Source organism: Oryctolagus cuniculus, chromosome 7, assembly GCF_051225735.1.
Source record: "Oryctolagus cuniculus isolate XC-2025 breed Fujian yellow rabbit chromosome 7, ASM5122573v1, whole genome shotgun sequence".
NCBI lineage: Eukaryota > Metazoa > Chordata > Mammalia > Lagomorpha > Leporidae > Oryctolagus > Oryctolagus cuniculus.
Window position 1 is genome coordinate 45,510,897 of NC_142873.1, and position 21,147 is coordinate 45,532,043.

Below are 21,147 nucleotides of genomic sequence, written 5' to 3' on the forward strand. Positions count from 1 at the left end.
CCCGCACCTCTGCCCTCGCGCGCCCCTGGCACAGGCCCCGCCCACCCTCACCTCTGCCCTCGCGCGCCCCTGGCACAGGCCCCGCCCAGCCTCACCTCTGCCCTCGCGCCCCGGCGCAGGCCTCGCCCAGCCTCACGCCCTTTGCGCAGCCGCGCACCGAGAGCGTCCGTAACGTCGCTAATTCCCGCGTGGAGGCCGCAAAGGGCGTGGGTGGCCTGCTGCCCTTAATGAAACCTTATGCGGACACCAGCGTAGGGAAAAGAGCAGTAGAAAACGAAGACCGCGACGACAGGGGTCAGCAAAGGGGAAACATTTGGCTGATCACCTAGAATCAGAATAGGAGAAGAAAGATAAACGCAGGTGGTTGTGTGGGAAGCCCGGGTTTGAGTGACAGGATTTCCAGAAGAAAAGGCGCTGGCCTGGGGGCCTCAGAACCGAGGCTCGCTGGGAGGAGGACGCTGGGAGCAGCGCCCCGAAGTTCCCTGGAAAGAGCCTGGTGGGGAAGGGCCAGGCGCCAAGGAGGGCGGAGGCCGGCGGGGTGCGCAGCCTTTGCTGTGCTGTCCGGAGAAATGGATGTGAAGATATCGTCTACTTATGAGGGTGACATGAAAGTGTTACCTTTGATTTCTTCAAGAAATGAAGCATTTCCTTCCGTGGGCGGGCGTGGGCGAGTCCTATAACATAGAGGCTAACGGAGTTTTCTGATGTTCTCATTATCACTTTAGGGTAGCTGTAGTCATTTCCACACAGTTTTGGGTTTAATGTCTTCTGGAGCTGGCACAGTTATACCAAGCAGAGGGACCCGGATGCTGCAGCCCCGGGACAAGAGGATGTGCACAAAGCGGCCGTGCTTGCTTCTGTTGGGTCATCATTAGTTCTTTCACAGCTGAACTGAAAAGTTGGTGGTTCAAGGCGAGCTGGGACTGGGTTTTGAGTCTTTGAAGTCTTTTTTTGCTTGTTTGTTTTGAGATTTATTTATTTATTTGTAAGAGTTACAGAGAGAGAAGGCGAGACAGGGATCTTCATTCTACTGGTTTACTCCCCAGATGACTGAAATGGCTGAGGCTGGGTCAGGCTCAAGTCAGGAGCTTCTTCCACGTCTCCAACATGGGAAGCAAGGGCGCAAGAGCTTGGGCCATCTTAGGCTGCTTTTACCAGGTCATTAGAAGGGAGCTGGATCAGAAGTGGAGCAACAGGGACATGAACCGGTGCCCCTTCCCAGTCTTTTAAAGAGGAGTTTGTAATGCACATTCTTTCTTAACTAGCCTTTCTGTTATCCTTCTTCAATCTGCTTTACATGAGATGTGGACAAATCCTGCTGGAACCTCCACGATTCACATTAATACAGAATCCCTGGGGCCGGCGCTGTGGCCTAGCGGGTAAAGCCGCCAGCTGCAGTACTGGTATTCCATATGAGCACTGGTTCAAGTCCTAGCTGCTCCATTTCTGATTCAGCTCTCTGCTATGGCCTGGGAAAGTAGTAGAAGATGGCCAAGTCCTTGGGCCCCTGCACCTGTGTGGAGACCCAGAAGAAGCTCCTGGCTCCTGGCTTTGGATCATTGCAGTTCCAGTCATTGCGGCCAATTGCAGAGTGAACCAGCGGATGGAAGACCTCTCTCTTTCTCTCTCTGCCTTTCCTTCTCTCTCTGTGTAACTCTTTCAAATAAATAAATAAATCTTTAAAAAAAAAAAAAAAAAGGAATACCCTCTCTACCGCAAGTGTCAAAGCAAGTTCTATGCCTTTTGTACTTCCATATGAATTCTAAGGTGGTGTTTCCTAGTTCTGTGAAGAATGTCATTAGTATTTTGATGGAGGTTGCCTTGAATCTAAGTCACTTTGGGTAGAATGGACATTTTAATAATACTGATTCTTATAATCCATTAAAGCAGGGTTTCTTTCTTTTTTTTTGGTCTGTCATTTCAGTTTCTTCAATAGAGTTGCATAGTGTTCATGGTTGTCGCTCCCCGTCTTCGTGGAGGAACGACACAGGACCCTGCGCTGTTCTTTTGTCTGCTCGGCCCTCCCCGGGTTTGCTGCTGGTTCTTCCCGGGTTGGCTACCGTCCCCTCCACCTCCGTGGAAGGGCGGTTCCCCCTGCCGCTTTCCCCACTTCCGCGGGGGAGCGGCACACCGCTGGCCGGCTCTCTCGGGAGCTGCACAGGTTTTCCTTCAGATAGATGTTCCTGGTGCATGTTGTCTCTCTCCTCCTTTATAGTCCTCTTCCACCAATCCCAACTCTGCTACCCACACGCCGAGTACGCTGCTCTCCTCCAATCAGGAGCAGGTCCCACAGTCTATTGGTTGAACTGGAGGCATCTGTGTAGAAGCTGTTTCCTCCTCTCCCAGCGCCATATTGTAGGAGAGCAGATGCATAGAATAAGTCTTAATTCCAGTAACTTAGTCTAGTCCGAGTTGCTCCCCACAGTTAGCATACAGCTCTTTGTAGTAATTCCAATGATTCTTTTTATTTCTGTGGTTTCTGTTTTTATATTTCCTTTTTCATCTCTGATTTTTATTGATTTGGGTCTTCTTTCACAATTCTGTAGTCCTGGATGATAAAATGTGACCAGAGAACACGTATGTATTAGCTACCACATAACAAAACCCTGCCTGTCCAGCGTCAGACCTTACCTCCTCCATTCTCCCTTAGGTTTTATTCTTCCCCTGCAATGCTGGAGAATCTCAGACCTCGTACAGCTCATTTCTTTATCTATGTTATTTCTTCTCCTGGAGAAGGTTAGAGTAGAGATTGGTTCTGGGTCTTGGTAGTCTTGGGTTTTCTCCAAGGCTGCACTGATGGATTAAACAAAAAAAAAAAAATAAAAAATGAAAACCACAATGACTGACAGAAATGAGGTTGATAAAGAGCAATCTGAGATGGTGAGAGCCCCTGTAGAGGGTGATCAGAGCCAGACTGACAGGTGGGGTATATGTGCAATCAAGGGGAGGACACTGCCACCTAGAGGAAGAGAAAGAACACAGCCGTTTGAGAAGAAAGGAACACTGGCTTGAATGAAAGTGGAGAAATATGCAAGGCTGAGAGCCCAGGGGCAAGGCTCCAGGTCACAGAGGATTAGTCCCAGCCCTCGAGACCTAACCAAGGAGCTTCTAGTGGATTTGCCCAGCTGGACATCAGAACTGTCTGGGCTCCATGACTTCCTTGTACCCTTCATTTCTGCCTTTGCTGAACAAAAGTCACTGTGATGGTTATCCTATGTCTGTCCCAGCATGGCACACTGGGGGCAGCTAAGTGGACTGATTAATGTCAGAGGTCAACAGATGGAAGAAAACCATACCAAGGATCCATACTTCACAATCGTCTTAAATCCCTTGACTTACATCGCATGTGGGTGATCCAGTTGAAATTCTGCCTGACACTTGAATTTTTTTTTAGTTCCTTGTATACTCTGGATTATTAATTCTTTATTAGTTACAATGGTTTGTAAATCTTTTTCTCATTCTGTCAGCTTTCTCCTCACTCTGTCAATTGTTTCCTTTGCTGTGCAGAAGCCTCTTGTTTTGACGGGAGGAAATAAAATTCCTATTGCAGATGACCTGATTCTGTATATGGAGGAACCATAAAACTCCATCAAGAGACTGTTAGAACTAATAGGTAATTCAGAAAAGTTATAAAATAACAAAATCAGCACAGAAAAATCAGTAACCTTTTTATATACTTACAATTACCTGCACCTGCCCTGCCCAGTGGGGAGCACTCTAACTGGAAGGGTGGTGACATCAACACCTGCACCCACTGTAGACACCCAGGCATCTAAGGCAGGTTACAGAGGTTTCCTTCCCACTTCTTGGGTGCTTAACCTTTCTCCTAGGCTATATGATAAGGAGAAGAATTTTATAATCATGTATTAATCCCCATTCAAAATGTTTAAGTAAAGAAAAAAGATGTAAAGCAATGACTAGAAATCAAGCATCATATGAACTCAGCAGGTGTATGTATGTGTGAGGCATGGAGGTGCAGTACAGACTCGGGCTGTTTCGCAGAGTACCCACGGGTGCATTTTCTGTGTGTGTCCCTCCCTGTTCATACTCCCAATGCCTTAGAGATCATTGTCCCTGTCCTCCCAGCACAGAGCACAACACAAGAAGATTCAGAGAAGGAAATGATGGGCTAAAGCAAGGGATGGGAGATGAGGTTCTTTGTGAGTTTCGCAGGGTTTTTTTTTTCCTTTTTTTAGAATGAAGTTTTTGTTTTGCTTATTTTTCTTCTAACAGAACAATAGGTTAGACCTTGGGACTGGGACAGAGAGGAGGAAAGCAGCCTAGATTTTCAGAACAGAGAGCAGGGAGTGGGGTCACTGTATCCTCAAGGGCTGGCCTTGAGTTGAGGAGGAGGATGACGTTTGCCAGAACACTGGAGTCACCAGGGAGAGAACTCAGCACCCAGCTCATTTCCAGGGAGAACCACCTACCTGCTCACTCACTCTCTCTGTAAGGATTAGAATTGGAGCTTCACCGATTTGGTCTGAAATACACTTTATTAAAGGGATAGTAATAGTTTCAGAGAATCGCTAGGAAACTAGGCACCCAGGATGTGAAACCAGGAAGAATGCAGCAGTCCATTGAAATAGAGCAGCCGACACTGCCGCGTCCTTTGGGAAGGACACTTGAGCCCACTCTGAGTGACAGACCCTGGAACTTCACCTGTGACACCACTGGCCCTGGAAACTGGAACTCTCAATGGCACAGTGTTCTGCTACCCTGGACACTGTTAAGCATCCTGAGATGGGGATATTATGATGTTGCGGGGGCCAGGCTGAATTTCTCCCACGCCTGCTCCTTGGTTCGTCGTGGGCACCCTCATGCCTGTCCCTTGTGTGTGGCTCAGGCACACTTCTCTTGCCTTCTATTTCATGTGGTCCAGACTCAGACCCACTCACACCAAACTGCACCAAACTGCACCAAACCTCTAGTGGGAATCAGGTTGTCGCCCAGGAAGGCAGAGCCCACCCACCCAAGCCAAACATGCTGCCGATGACGAAGACAGTAACAGGAACAATGACAGCAAGCAGATAACGCGAGGCTACCATGCATTACACACTGGCTCGAAACACTTCACACATAATAATGCACTCAATCCCACAAGCCCCATGAGACGCTTACCACTGTTACCCCCTGTTCAAATGTCCAGGGGCACTCTAAGAAGCCAGAGATGGTTGCTTTGTAGCAGGGATTTAAAGGAGATAAGCTGTTGGGTGATACAATCTTATGTATGTATGTGGTCTGCTGTTGACCAATATGTTATTATGTGGCACAGGACTTGTATTTGCTTTAAAAATACTAAGGCTCTTAATATTTATTTCTCTTACCAAAAGAGCTACAGAAACACACTAGAAAACGAGATAAAATATGAAAACCTAAAAACATTTCAAGGAGAGAGCCACGCGTTTTTCTTTTTACATAGCCCTCCTGTCTCCCTCTTGCTCTGCCCTCCCTTTGTTCTAGATCAAGACCCAGAGAATACTTGGTGCACTGCCAATAGGTGAGTGCCTGGTCCCCTGCAGTGCTTCAGGCCAGGTTCAAAGTCAGTGGGGACTGCGAGGCTCTCCCTCGGACAGTATTTCCAGTGGCTTGCAGGCAGTGCAGGTTCCTCCCACCTGGCTCTGAGAAGATGGCATCCCCCAGTCACCGGCTGCGGGAGTCACTGGTGGTGTCCTGCCAGCTGCTGTGGGGTTGCACTGTGTCCACTGCTCCGTGGAGGCTCTCTTCTTTCTGTATACCATCCACTGCAAATTTCTCTCCAACTTCCCCTGAGAAAGGGGTTCCTCCCATTCTGGTATCTTCCCAAGGTCAAAATTGGCACACCTCTCCCTTATTAGGGATCCAATAGATCCCTATTGGATCTCCCTGGGAACATTCTTGATGAAGCAGTGAGAACTGTTCATTCAGGAGCCTGTGCTGTGGCGCAGCAGGTTAATGCCCTGGCCTGCAGTGCCGGCATCCCCATGGGTGCCAGTTCAAGTCCCAGCTGCTCCACTTCTGATCCAGCTCTCTGCTATGGCCTGGAAAAGCAGTGGAAGATGGCCCAAGTCCTTGTGCCCCTGCACCCACGAGGGAAACCTGAAGGAAGTTCCTGGTTCCTGGCTTCAGATCAGTGCAGTTCTGGCCGTTGCAGCCATCTGGGGAGTGAACCAACGGATGGAAGACCTCTCTCTCTGTCTCTACCTCTCTCTGCAACTCTATCTTTTAAATAAATAAAATAAATCTTTTAAAAATAAATTTAAAAAACTATTCATTCCATTCATCTCAACCATGGGGTTGTTTGGGGAATGAACCAGTGGATGGAAGATAGTTGAGGAAAAGCCCTTGCATGATTGGATTGTGAGTGAATCAGCCACTCTTCATGGACACCGTTTCTACATGAAAGAACAGTTTTCAGGGCTGGGGTTGAGGCACAGCAGGCTAAACCACAGCTTGCATTCCAGCATTCCATATTGGAGTGCTGATTGGAGTCCCAGCAGCTCCGCTTTCAACCCAACTCCCTACTAATGGTGTCTGGAAAAGTAGCAGATGATGGTTCAAGTGCTTGGGCCCCAGCCACCCATGTGGGAGACCCAGAGGGAGTTCTGGGCTCCTGACTTCAGCCTGGCCCTGGCTGTGGCGGCTGTTTGGGGAATGAACCAGTGGATGGAAGATAGTTCTCTCAATATCTCTCACTATCTATCTATCACTCTGTCTTCCAAATAGATGAAAATTAAATAAGATTTGGGGCCGGCACTGTGGCATAGTAGGTAAAGCTGCCACCTGCAGTGCCGGCATCCTATATGAGTGCCAGTTCGAGTCCCGGATGCTCCACTTCCAATCCGGCTCTCTGCTATGGCCTGGGAAAGCAGTAGAAGATGGCCCAAGTCCTTGAGCCCCTGCACCCACGTGGGAGACCTGGAGAAAGCTCCTGGCTCCTGGCTTTGGATCAACCCAGCTCCTGCCATTACAGCCAATTGGAGAGTGAACCAGCGGATAGAAGACTTCTCTCACTGCTTCCGCCTCTCTGTAATTCTGCCTTTCAAATAAATAAATCTTTTTTTTTTTTTTTTGACAGGCAGAGTGGACAGTGAGAGAGAGAGACAGAGAGAAAGGTCTTCCTTTGCTGTTGGTTCACCCTCCAATGGCTGCTGCAGCCGGCGCACTGCAGCCAGCGCACCGCGCTGATCCGCTGACAGGAGCCAGGTGCTTATCCTGGTCTCCCATGGGGTGCAGGGCCCAAGCACTTGGGCCATCCTCCACTGCCTTCCCGGGCCACAGCAGAGAGCTGGCCTGGAAGAGGGGCAATCTGGACAGAATCCGGTGCCCCGACCGGGACTAGAACCCGGAGTGCCAGCGCCTCAGGCAGAGGATTAGCCTATTGAGCCACAGCGCCGGCTAAATAAATAAATCTTTACAAAAAAAGAAAATAAATAATACTTAAAAAATGAAAATCACCACCACACTGTAGAAACTCCTACCTGGGCATATGGCAGATATATTTTTGAAAATGAACCAAGTGAGCCTTTCATTTCCAGAAAAACAACCAATGGAATTTGTTGGCACAACATTAGTGCTTTCAAGCAAATATTATAATCTTATGTCTCCCACTATAATTTGGTGGGTTCCCAAAACTTACAGGTTTTAATGATGAGATCATGGTGCTATTAACAAATGTGACAAATGTCTGATAAATGTGTGTGTGATGTATAATGTGCATATATATTCATGTGTATGTATATATATGATAATGAAATATGTCAGCATTTAGAAGATGTGCATAACTCAGTGAACCAATATTTTCTAATGACCAATAAATGAAGTTACAAAATCATACTTGGATAAAAGATCCATTCAAATTTCAAGACTGACCAATTGATTCTATCATAACAGAATACGAAGAATGCACTGACAATGGTTTCAGACCTTAACTAACCTTTCAGAAATTACCACTCATTGAACTCTGACAGCATATGAAAGAAAAATATCCACACTTACTTTTAAAGGCTATTACTATATTCCTTCCCTTTCCAACTACTTTTCTGTGGGAGGCTGGATCTTCTTCCTATCTTAACCAAAATAACACACGGGCAACGCACTGAATGCAAACTTTCAAGAGTCCAGTTGTCTTCTTTGAAGTCACACAATAAACAACTAAATATAAATAAATATTGATATATAGTGTGATATGCTTTTCACTAGTTTTTTAATACACATAGATAATTATTTTTAATTTTTTAAAATACAGGGAATGAGTGTAAACTCCCACATTGGAGTTTACCATAGTGAAGTGTCTGGATTTGATTACTGGATGCGGAGGCTCCAGCTTCCTATTAATGCAGACCCTGGGGGGTAGTGGTGATGGCTCAAGGGACTGAGTCTCTGCCACCCACCTAGGAGACCTGAGCTGAGTTCCCAGCTCCTGGCTTCAGCAGTAGGCATTTCAGGATTGAACCAGTGGATGAGCTCACTTGCTCATCTCGCTCACTTTCTTTCTGTGTGTGTGTGCATGTGTGCGTCTCCCTGTCTCTGCCTCTCAAACAAATAAAACTTTAAATGTGCTAATATGGAGGCCAGCATTGTGGCATAATGGATTAAGCCGCTGCCTGTGAAGCCAGCATCCCATATGGTCACTGGTTCAAGTCCCAGCTGCTCCACTTCCAATCCGGCTCCCTGTTAATGCACCTGGGAAAGCAATGGGAGTTGGCCCTGCATCTGCATGGGAGTAGGTGGATGAAGCTCCTGGCTCCTGGATTCAGCCTGTCCCAGTCCTGGCTGTTTTTGCATTTGGAGAGTGAGCCTGGGGATGAAGTGTCTCTCCCTCCCTCCTTCCCTCCCCCCCCCCATACTGCCTTTCAAATAAATTCAATAAATCTTTTGAATGTGCTAATATTAATTTATTAATGCTATTTTAAGTGAGTTAACAAATATTTTAAATTTTTTAATTTCAAATATTGTAAATATGGATAGATACAACCTGTAAAAGCCCTCTGGAGTAGTCCATAATTTCTTTCTTTTTTTTTCTTTCTTTCTTTTTTTTTTTTTTTTGACAGGCAGAGTGGACAATGAGAGAGAGAGACAGAAAGAAAGGTCTTCCTTTGCCGTTGGTTCACCCTCCAATGGCCGCGCTGATCCGATGGCAGGAGCCAGGTACTTCTCCTGGTCTCCCATGGGGTGCAAGGCCCAATCACTTGGGCCATCCTCCACTGCACTCCCTGGCCACAGCAGAGAGCTGGCCTGGAAGAGGGGCAACCGGGACAGAATCCGGTGCCCCGACCGGGACTAGAACCCGTTGTGCCGGCGCCGCAAGGCAGAGGATTAGCCTAGTGAGCCGTGGCGCCGGCGTCCATAATTTCTACAAGTATAATAGGGTCCTGACAACAAAAAGGTTGAAATTCTGGGACCGCAGGGACGCCACAGGCTGTCCTAATGCAGGTGGGCCACCAGGTGGCAGCACGCGCCTTTGACAATCCTGAGCCGCCTCTCACCCACAGGGGTCTCCCATCACTCCTCCCTACTTCCTTTTCTCTGCATTCTCCGGAGTTGCACAACTTCCTAATTACAGGAAATAACAGTCTTGCAAACGTAAGATATATCAGAAACAAGTCAGTCTTTTTATTTTGCCAGCGTTTATCAGATGCCTCTCATACTCGGAGCTTGTCGTCCAGGGATGAGCAAAGTGTTTAGTAGTCTAGCGAAGGAGACAGACTCAAGGGCCGGCAATTACAAGGCCAGCCCGGCAGTGTTTGTGGAAACCCTTTATTTTCTACAAAGCCCTGTGTACTTCAAAGGGATTCCTGTGCAGCCTGGGGAGTCAACAGCAAGATACCCCGAGGGATCCGGAACCTTCAGGCGGGCATAATGAGCACAAAAGCCAGATTCAACAAGAGATGGCAGTGGAGGAGTATTTCCTACTTGGATTTTCATATTTTTAAAGATTTATTAATTTATTTCAAATAGCAATGGAATGAAAAGGAGAGACAGAGAAAAACCTTCAACTGTTGCTTCATTCCCCAATGCCACAGTAGCCGTGCTGGGTCAGGCCACAGCCAGGCACCAGGAACTCTACCCAGATTTCTCACTTAGATGGCGATTGTCCGCTCTTTTCCCAGAGACCTTAGCAGGGAGCTGGATTAGAAGTTGTGCAGCTGGGACTCAACTGGCTCTTTGGGACCGGATATCTGCATGGTAAGCAGCAGCTTAACCCATTGTTTTCTGAGATGTTCATCAGCATCTGCATTTTCACAGTCTGCTGTGTTGTCTTAGACATGTGTATAACTTGTCATGTTGTCAGTGGACCAATCTATTTGTGTATATAAGTGTTCCCCAAAAGATTCCAATTTTTATAATTATACATGTTTCAAGAGACATCGTATCCATGCATGTTTTGTATGTCCATTATTAATTGTGGAAGTGTCTCCAGGTTGTATTCCTGTAAAGGGAATTGCTGGACAAAAGTCTTTATACTTGTGTGATTATGTTGTTTCTGCTCTGTCATCTGGCAAAGATTTTACGATTCACATTCCTTGCCATTGATGAGAATATTCTACTCGCCATCCTCTTGCTGAAACTGGGCAGTCCTGTGCCTACCACTTCCTTTTGCCCTTATTTAATCCCTGGTTGTGAGATTTCCTCGAATCAAGTTTCACTCAGTTGGTCTGGAAAAGCTGCAGTCAGTATGGTTTTCTCTGTTCTCTTGTATTTGGTGACTGTTCCATTTTCTCAGATAATCTGAGCCGATAGCAGTGAAAACACATCACTCTTGCTTGGTGGACACCACCGCATGTTGGGTTCCCGCAATGTTCTGGTATCTTGGGTGAGGACTGGTTCACAGGAGAGTCTGAGAAAAGGTCGGTGGCTCAAACCCCGTGATGATGTTTTAGTCTTCAGAAGACTTTGTTGTCACCTAAGTTGTTTTTGTGGCTTCTGATCCTGGAGCTGCTCTGTCTTTCAGGCAGGGAGCGCCCCCTGTCGTCCTCAGGTCCTCCCAGTCTCCTTGGTATGTGGGTGCTGCTGGGTGGCTGTGAGGTTCAGTGACTGCACATTTTCACCCCTGATATGGTCAGTGATTTCTCCCTGTCCTTTCCAGATGTCCCTGGTCTCCCTGCACACTACTGGGTGAGACTTCTTTGAGCCAACTAATACACCATCTGGAGTCTGGGGGGTATTCCTAGGGCTTGCAGATGAAGGCACATGCAGCCAGTTTACTAACTGCTCTCACTCCAGGTCGGTGCATCTCAATATGCCATATTAAACATACAGCCACAGAATGCCACCAACATTTTGATTTGGAGCAGTTGCATCCTGACTTTAAAAAATTAACAGACATTATTGTATAGGGCAGTTATAGATTTACAGATAAACTCAGCAGACAGTACAGAAGGTTCCCACATTTCCCTCGTTGCCTCCCACACTTTCCCTTTGTATTACTGTGGTACATTTTTATAATTGATAAGCCAGTATTCATATATTAATATTAACTAAGCATCATAGTTTACATTATAGTTAATTCCTCGTGTTGAGGTTTTATAGTCTTATACATTATAGTTCATTCCTTCGTGGGGTTTTACAAATGCATGTCATGAATCCCCATCTCAATATCTAGAGTGGTTTCATCATAAAGAATACCTGTCTTTCACTGTTTATCCCTTCTGTCCCCCTCCACCCTAGGTGACCACTGATATTTTTACTGTCTCTTTAGTTTTGACTTTTTCTACAATGTCCTATAGCAGATAGCTGCAGTCATACAGTATATAGATTTTCAGAGCTATCTAACTATTTTTTTAAAGACTTATTATTTATTTGAAAGAGTTACACAGAGAGAGGAGAGGCAGTAAGAGAGAGAGAGAGAGAGTGAGCTTCCATCATTGGTTCACTCTCCAGTTGGCTGCAGTGGCCAGAGCTGCACTCATCTGAAGCCAGGAGCCAGGAGTTTCCTCCATGTCTTTCTACATGGGTGCAGGGGCCCAAAGACTTGGGCCATCTTGTACTGCTTTCCCAGGCACATTAGCAGAGAACTGGATTGGAAGTGGAGCAGCCGGGACTTGAATTGGCATTCATATGGGATGGCGGCACTAAAGGTGGCCCCTTAGCTGCTTCACCACAGCACTGGCCCCTCATATTAACTATTTAAAATTCTTGGGGCTGGTGCTGTGGTGTGCAGGAAAAGCTGTCACTTGCAGTGCTCGCATCCCTTATGGGCTTCAGTTTGGGTCGTGGCTGCTCCACTTCCAATCCAGCTCCTTACTTATCCCTAGGAAAGCAGTGGAAGATGGCTCAAATGCTTGGGCCCCTGCACCCATGTGGGAGACCCCGCTGAAGCTCTTGGCTTTGGCTTGACCCATTCTTGGCTGTTGCAGCCACCATGTGGGGACTGAACTAGCAGTTGGAAGACACACACCTCCTCACCCCCGTCTCTGCCTCTTTCTCGCTTTAACTCTGTCTTTCAAATAAATAAATAAATCTTTAAAATTAAAAATAAACTAAAATTCCTTAGTGCTTTTTCATGGCTTGCTAGCCTACTTCTTTTTATTTCTGAATATTATTCCATGGCATTGAACATACCACAATATATTTTATCTTTCACTTAATGAAGAATATCTTGGTTACATACAGTTCTTGACAACTTGAATAAACCTGCTATAAATACTCATGCAAGTTTTTAAAATGTACTTAAGGTTTCATACATTTGCATAAATATCTAGGACAGCAATGGCTTTGTCATGTGATAAGACTCTCTTTAACTGTGAGAAACTTCCAAAGTGTCAACTATCATGGCTGTATGATTTCACATTTCCAACAATAGTGAGAGAAAGTTGTTGTTGTTTTTCAATCTTTAAAATTTGATTTAGTTATACAAGTTTCATGTATTTCATATATACAGATTTAGAAACATAGTGAGATTTTCCACCCTCCCTTCCCTCTCCACGCTCCAACCTTTCTTCCTCCTCCCTCTCCCACTCCCACTCTGAATTTTTACAAAGATCTACTTTCAGTTTACTTAATGATCATAAAATTAACTATACACTAAGTAAAAGAGTTTGAGAAATAGCATGAAGCAAAAAATCCACTGTCCTTCAAAAGAAGAGACAAGGGCAGTAAACAATCATTAAATCTCAGAATGTCCATTTTACTCCAATACATTACATTTTACATACTCTAATAGTTACCTCGGAGCATGGAAAACATATGGTATCTGTCTTTTTGGGACTGGCTTATTTCACTAAGTAAAATGGTTTTTAGTTGTGTCCATTTTGTTGCAAAAGACAGGATTTCATTTTTTTTACAGCTGAATAATACTCCATAGTGTGTGTGTGTGTGTGTGTGTGTATGTTATATAATTTCTTCATCCAGTCAACAGTTGATAGATATCTGGATTGATCATCATGCACAGGGGACAGATCACAGAGAGAGTGTGGACACGAGCGGATACTGCTGACTGTCTTTCTGTTATCAGAGCCGAGGCTGCATTCTCCTCGAGGGATGAGGAACCCTCCCCAGCTACAGGGAGTGCCCCGAAGTTCCGGCCAAGGATATGGGGGACCTCATGTCATCAGTCGCCACTTCGATGTCCTAAGTGCCCTGAAGCACAAGTTTACCAAAGGAAAACCACAGGCCAGCAGGGGGAAACTCGCATGCAAATTCCCTGGCATGAGTATTATGAAAGGAAAGGAAAACCACACTCCAGCAAGTGGAAACTCGCATGCAGATTCTCTGGCCAGCAGGTTGAGACAAGCCAGAGCCCAGCACGTGGGAACTGGCATGCAGATTCCCCGGCCAACAGAATATCAAGATACTGCAGTCAAGCCCGGAGGGAAACTCATGCGGATACTGCAGCCTTCAAGGCTAGGATGGAGAGGTAGTCACGTCTGTTCATCTTTGCTGCCTTTGTTCCTTATTACTCCCTACTTGGCCTTCTAGCTTATTCTGTCACCAGGCTTCTTCTCTCCTACGGTGATTGGGACCTCTATCAGGTGTTACCTCCACTGCCCGCAGCCACCACCCTGTCCTGTCTGTCACCTGTTTGCACTCTCAGCACTGCTGGGCTCTCCCTGCTGCCACCCCATCTTCCTTATCAGTCCACAGCAAACCCAGCCCCATATCCTCGGTGTGATTTCTGGGAGCTTGCCTGAAAGCACACACACTTTCTTGGCTTCCTTGTTTCCCATTTCCTGCTTCCCCAATCCATCCGATGCCTGCTTCTTCTGGGAGCCCTGTCTTCATAAGTCATTTGGACATGCATCTTCTCCGGTGTCCTTCTGAGAGCCTCATGCAATCCTACACCCTTTATTTCCATATGTGAATTGGAAGTGCTAAAACTGAGGAGGAAAACTCTGATTCCAAAAATGAACTGGAACGTGGGCCACAGGGGAGAGATCTCTATTGGTCTGGAGTAGGTTTTTCTTCCCAGAAATGCACACCTGTGCTAAACTGCCAGGGGCTTCACCTGACTCAGCACCTGCACCTCATGGGCTCATTTGAGCTGGTGTAGGAGGAGTAGGAGTAGGATCGGGAGGACCAGGTGGCACTCTAAAGGGAAGTCAGCTCCACGTACACAGAGAGGCCAAGATTTCAAAGGGCACAGGGCATTATGTGCTGAGCAATTCTGGCCTCCATATTTAAGTCCTAAGAGCACTTCTGTATGTTCAGTGAAGAATCTAGAATAATGGACTCAGTTGAATCGGAATCAAGGAACCTAGTAGAGTTTCAAGAAAGGGAGTGATTACATGATGATGTCAGAGAGAAGACTGATTCTTCAAGGCCAGGGGGAAGGAGACGCATGCTAGGAGAGAGGGGGAATGCAACAGGCATGGTGCGACAGGGCAGGTCAACCGAGCAGTCTCAGAGTCAACACTGGGTGAGCTCTGAGTCAGCAGGGACTCTGACCAGCACTAAAAAGTATGATTTACATTGGAAAGGTGGGATTCAAGCATTGGCCCTTTAAAAGAATTCCTCTGACAAGCACCTGGGGTTAGAAGGACTATGGAGCCATAGAACTATGACAGAACTGTCTCTGTGTGGAGTCCCCTCCTTCCTGTAGCAAAGTCAGCTAGATGGAAGCTAAGACCATCACAAGCAGGTGCGAAAGGCCAAAGGGGTCAGGAGAACTTGGGTGAGAGCACCCACCCTGGTTTGGGAAGGCCGAGGGCCCTAACTCTGCCCCACAGGCTGGGCTGTCAGCTCAGGTCAGGTCAGTTGTGCCTTTCAGCAGCCCGAGACGCCCCGTCAGCCCTTCCTCTCTGCAGGAGCTCAGTCTCTCTCTGGGCTCTGTAACCTTGGAGCATTGGCTGCATCAGCTCTCAGCAGGACCTGACCCATTCATTTTCTTCTCTCCCTCTCTTAGATGCCACTGCTGCTGGAAGCGTAGAAAGATAGCGCCGATTTATGTAAGAAAAAGTAGCTCAAACCGCAGCTCGGGGTAAATCCCAGACAGAGCACGAAGAGAGGACTTTGACCACCATGAACCACTCTTGATGGTTTCCACCACGGGAGGCTGGGGGATGAGAGCTGTGACTGTCTTTCAGACTCTGACTGGGTAAACACCCACAGAGACCAAGGCCTGAATGCAGAGACATTACAGAGAGACTCACCTTGCCCTGTCACCTGCCTCCTGCAGAGACCCGGGGACTGAGGAGCAGGAAGAGACCTCGGATGATCCCAGATGCCCAAGGCCACGGGCGGGCTGTGCTAGGTGTGGGCGGTCTGCCACTAGCGCTCCTGCTGATGAGGGTCAGCCTGGGTGTAACCCTCGGGATGATCTGCCTCCTGCACGGGCGCTCCACTGAGCCGGACAGCTGACCCGACTCCTCCCACGGTCAGTGTTCCCACAGATAAGACAACATTGAGAAGGAGACATTTGGGGTAGAGGTGATTAAAAGGATCTGCTTCTTTGCTGCTTTTGAGCTGCAAACATCTCATGTTTTGTGGTCTGTGGGGTGGTGCATGCTGACTGGTCTGCGGATGCTGGGTGGGGTCTGGCTCAGTGGCCTGTGTGCTGAAGTTACCTGGTGATTGCCTCGTGTTGAGGTTCAGGTGCTTCACTGAGCCACGCAGGGCCTGCTGGGTGCTTCCTGCCGCGTGCCCTCTGCAGGCCAAGGACGTCCTGTGTGCCTGCCAGTCTCCCTAAAGCCAGGCTTTAGGGTGGGTCAGCTGTAGATGAGCTGCCTGCTGGATCTGTCCATTGTGGAGGCGCGTTGTTCTCTCTGATTATTAAGAACTCCGGAGCAGGTGGTGCCCCAGAGCTGAAGCGGGAAGTGAGTGGGCAGTGGCTCTCCCTGAGTTCCTGGCTGCTCCCCAGGAGGCCGAGTCCTGGCCTGCGGTGGGGATATGGAAAAACAGGGTTTGATGGGAGCAGTTCCGGGACGTGGGTGTGGATGGGTAGGATGAGACCAAATTGATGGATGAGGAGGACAGCAGTGACGGCCGTGTGGGGCTCCAGGAGAGCAGGCGAGGTGCACTCCTGCCTGAGGACAGGACACAGGACAGCTGCTCTCCAGGCGGCCCTGAACATCCCCGAAACAGTGTCCATGGGCATTGGGAGGGGCAATTGCAAAGTGGAAAGGAGCACTGTTCTGGGTTGGGGGCAGGAACTTGACCTGGGGTGGGAGCCTAAAACCCGGAACGCGCAATTGGGCCTGACCCCACGTGGTCCAAGCTCGTTCTCCCCTGCAGGAGCCTGAGACAGCAGTGCCTCCTGCGCCTGTGGATGAAGGGTCCCTGAGTCCTGAGTGTCCCTGGGAAAGGTGTGGATAGGAGTCCTGGGAGGAGCGGGGGCCCATGAAGGCCTCGGCGTCCTGGGCTGAGCAGAGCTGCCTGTGTTGGTGTCTATGTGTCAGGTGAGAGCTCTGTGCTGAACCGGCCCTCCGCCCAGTCTCAGGGACCAAGTCCTGGAGTCCAAGCTCAGCCCCCTTCTCAGGCTGCCGCTTGCAAACCAAACTCCTCTGGCTCGGGAGCTCTGGGCGTGTCCAGCAAGCCCAGCCCAGAGCCAGAGAGACCCTCCGAGCATCCGAGCATCAATCCCAAGGTGCTGGGGGCTCGGTGTCTGCTCCCGTCCCGCCGCGTCCTGGTTTAGGGGAGAAGACGGCTCTGGCCGTGGGCTACGGGCCGCTCTGGTCCCCGGGTCCCTGCTGCCTCCTCACCAGGGACCTCACAGCCGCGACCCTCGCCCCCTTTCCTGCCCTCAGCCCCAGGATTCCAGGTTTCTAGAGCAGCCGCAGCCGCAGCCGCATCACGGAAGTCGCCCAAAATGTGATCACCGAGCTGTGGGTCCCTGTCCGCGGCGAGTCCCCTGGCCTGTGCGGCTGCGCCAGTCCGTGGCGTCCGAGGTTCCGGGTCCGCGGCCGGGGCCCTGCCACCCACAAGTCACTCCACACACCCACCCCCATCCCATCTGCCCTCACTGACCCCCGGGGTGTTAAGTCTCCTCTAAAAAGACCCCCGCCATGGGTACCAGAACTCGACTTTCCTCTCCCGGACCTCTTGTCCCCGGCGGTGCCCGGAGTCTGCGGACTGCACCGCACCCATGGAGAACCGCGCTGCGCCACGCGCCCCTTCCCTCTCGTCCCCTTCCCAGTCTCTGGGTGTTGGCCCTTCCCGGGGGGTCCAACGCCATAAAACACTCGCTTTCCCCTAGGTCTCGTTCTGGAGGTGCAGGGAAGGTGGCTGAGGAGGGAGGGACGGGGAGGGGCAGGGGGAGGAGGACACCTGGTTTTGGGGGACACTTCAGACGCCCTTCCCCGTGCGTCCAGGGAGACTGAAACCCTCACTGCTTTCCTTACGGAGCTCCTTGATGCACTTGTTTGGACTTAGTTCTTAGGGGACTTCTTGTCATTGTTGCGGGGATGATGGGGAGGAGAGGATTTTGCGTTCTTACAGTGTGTCCAGGACCCACCTCTCTCAAGGCTCTTTCCCCCCACCCTGAATCCCTCACCTACTGCATGCACGCACCCAGGAACCGGCACGGTGCTCCTGTCCTCACTGGTACTGACCGGCACCCAGCATTTTCGCCTTTCTTTCTTGGAACTCTCCATCTTTGGTCAATGTCTGCCTAGTCCTGCTCATGGAGATGTCTGTATCCAACCCCCCCCCCCCTTTGACCCCACAAGGAGCAGCATGCAACCCGAGGTGGGGCAGCCAGATCAAGTCTGGGAGCCATGCCAATGGTTGTGTGCCCTGTGCTGACACTGTAGACACAGGTGATAAAACTGTTTTCAGATAAATAAAACAAATAGAGTTTTTAAAAATATAAAAAACTTTGCTGTGTAAAAATATAAAAATGCCACAGTGTTATTCACTGATTCTTTTCCCATTATTTTCAAGTTCATTAAAAGTTAGGACAAAATGCAATGTGTAATACTTAATGAATACACAGTTTAATAAATATTTCTCTCTTATCTCAATATTCTTTATGCTGCATTCCAGTTTTAAAAAGATGTATTTATTAATTTATCTATCTATCTGAAAGGCTGAGTTACAGAGAGGCAGAGGGAGAGGGAGAGGGAGAGAGAGAGAAAGGAGAGAGAGAGAGAGAGAGAGAGAGAGAGAGAGAGAGAAAGAGAAAGGAAGGTCTTCCATTATCTGGTTCACTCCCCAAATGGCTGCAATGGCCAGAGGTGTGCCGATCCAAAGCCAGAAGCCAGGAGCTTCTTCTGGGTCTCCCATGCAGGTGCAGGAGCCCAAGGAGTTGGGCCATTTTCTACTGCTTTCCCAGGGCATAGCAGAGAGCTGGATCAGAAGTGGAGCAGCCAGGACTTGAACTGGCACCCATATGGGATGCTGGCACTGCAGGTGGCAGCTTTACCTGCTACGCCACAGCAACTAGTGGGATTCCTGTTCAACCTCAGGACTCCTCCGTGAGCCAGCTGCTCATCCATGAAACCCAGGGCACTGTGGGATCCCGAGAGAGAAGCCTTTACCAGGCAAGAGTGACACGTTTTCTCCACTATTGGCTGAGGGAAGAGACCAGGTGGTCCTACAAGAGACAAGAACAAAGAAAATCATTTCAATTGCAACTTTCCCAGGATGCTGGTGAAGGTAGGCTGATGAGCTTAAACTCATCTAAGGAAGTCTTTCGGTGAAGGGTTAATTGTTGATAAAATACATGGTAGTGATTGATGCTATTCAGTGTTGGAAGGAGAGTGGAAGAAAGAACATTCTCATCAAATGATTGGAAACATGAATTGGTAAATCCTCCTTATAAGGCAAGGAATCAGCAAAATAAGAAAGGTTAAACCCTTTCATCTTTTTATCTACCAAGTTTCCTTATAGGAATGCATGTCTGCATGGCCAACTGCATCCCACTGGCCCAGCCTCCCCGTGCCCCTGGCCTCTCTCCTTGTCCCCGGGCTTTCTTTCCACGTCGATGTGTCATTCTTCTAGTGTGTCTTTGCCTGCCTGCCTTCTCCCTCCCTCCCTCCCTCCCTCCCTCCCTCCCCAGTGCTTTGCCTGTCTCTCTCTTTCCCTCACACTGTCTCCTCTCTACTTCTCAGGGTCTCTGTCTTTGCCCCTTTTCTAGACTAGGATCATGTAGAAGAAATAGTGGTCAAGGGAGGCCTGAGCCTTAGCCCTGTGGCTGCATGCAAAACTCCCCTTCTCTGTTCCTGGGCTGTGGGGGGTGCCGGTGAGTGGGAGGAGAGGGACAGCAGGCCAGGAGCAGGTGGCTCTGGGGCAAGTACTAATTTTCCAGAAGCTTAGAGCCAAGCACAGAGCCAGAGCAGGCCCCTAATTACAGCAGAGCTCTGAGAAAGGGGAAGGTGTCATTAGGTGGTAGGGGAGATGGAGCTCCTGGGGGGTGTGGCGGGGACTGAGTAAGAAGCAGGTCCCTGTGAGTAGAGAGCCAGGGGCTCCCTCTGCGAGGCTGGGAGTGCTCAGTGCCTAAGAGGAAGCAGCTGCTAACATGGCGGGGGGGGGGGGGGCGCAAGCTGGGGGGAGGTTCCTGCACTAGGGGATTTCCCTGGTGCTCAGCTCATACCCACTTCTTCAAAGAGCCTAATTTTTTTTTTTAAATATTTACTTACAGAGAGATAGAGAGAGAGAGGGAGAGAGAATGGAGAGAGAATGGAGATCTTTCCCAAATGGCTGCAGCAGCCAGGGCTGGGCCAGGTGGAAGCCAGCAGCCAGGAGCTTCATCTGGGCCTCCCACATGGGTGGAAGGGATCCAAGTACTCTGGCCACCTTCTGCTGATTTCCCAGGTGCAACTGTAGGGAGCTGGTTGAGAGGAGTTGAACCGGCCAATAGTCTGCCTTTTGAGACACCAAATTAAAATTCTCCTATTCTGTTCTTCTCTGGCGATCTGTGACTTTTATGTTTCACTGTCTCCTCTCCCTCCCTCTGATTCCATTTTGTTGCCCGACTTTCCACCAGATGATAAATTCCACGAGGGTGGGGACCATGTTAACTGCTCAGGCTCTGCACCTGCCCCTGGCCCACAGTAGGTGCTTGGTTAACATTTTAGGTGTGGAGGATTCCAAGATCTGGGGAACAGGCTGTAATTGCCTGTAGGGCTTTTTGGAACCGGTGGCAAAAACAACTGGTCTGTCTGGGTCTTTCCCCAACTCAGCTCCCACAGGGGTGGGGGTATGCGAGGGGCCCAGGGTGTGACGATGAAGGGATCAGAAGGAAACTGTTCTGGGTTCAAACAGATTGCAGGTGACCTACAGAGCAGTCTCCATACTTGGATAAATGAGAGGCCTGTGTGCCTGATAACATTCGATTGTCCTTTATGTGTGCAGACTCCGTGCCAGGTGCAGGGCCTCACTTAATCTTCCAGATGGATACATAGGGCAGGAATCGCCATTCCCATTTACTGGCTGCCTTTGGAAAGGTAAAGTCACTTTGTTAAAGTCACACAGCAGGTGCACTTCAGGGCTGAGCTGGTTTCTATGGCTTTGGCCACGACACACCACCTCTCCTCCGGGTTGTTTTACAATTGGTGCCTGGAAGCAAAATACCAGAGGTCCCTGACCCAGAGTTCATGGGAGCAACCACTTCTCAGGACCCAACAACATTCCTCAGCTAATAAGATGTGCATGTGAAACCCTTAAGTGAATGGTGTGGCTCTGAGTTCCCATAATCATAGCAGTAGTAACTCTCATTGCAATGCAGTCCAGGGTCGCTTTTCTTGTCTGGCTACCACATCACACCATCAGCCTCCACTTCATCATGACTGC

The 21,147-nt window shown here is 48.9% G+C and overlaps 1 long non-coding RNA gene across 4 annotated transcripts; it reads left to right on the forward strand.

Moving 5' to 3' along the window:
- The first annotated feature begins 123 nt into the window (after positions 1-123).
- On the forward strand, positions 124-15,893 carry LOC127493748 (uncharacterized). Of its 4 annotated transcripts, none has more exons than XR_016210609.1 (4): positions 124-294; positions 10,092-10,167; positions 13,373-13,837; positions 15,323-15,893. It is a non-coding gene; the product is annotated as an uncharacterized LOC127493748 (long non-coding RNA). The 4 variants fall into 4 exon arrangements; XR_016210608.1 differs by having other exon boundaries at positions 13,436-13,837; XR_007924269.3 differs by lacking the exon at positions 124-294 and having other exon boundaries at positions 9,598-10,167.
- The last annotated feature ends 5,254 nt before the right edge of the window (positions 15,894-21,147 follow it).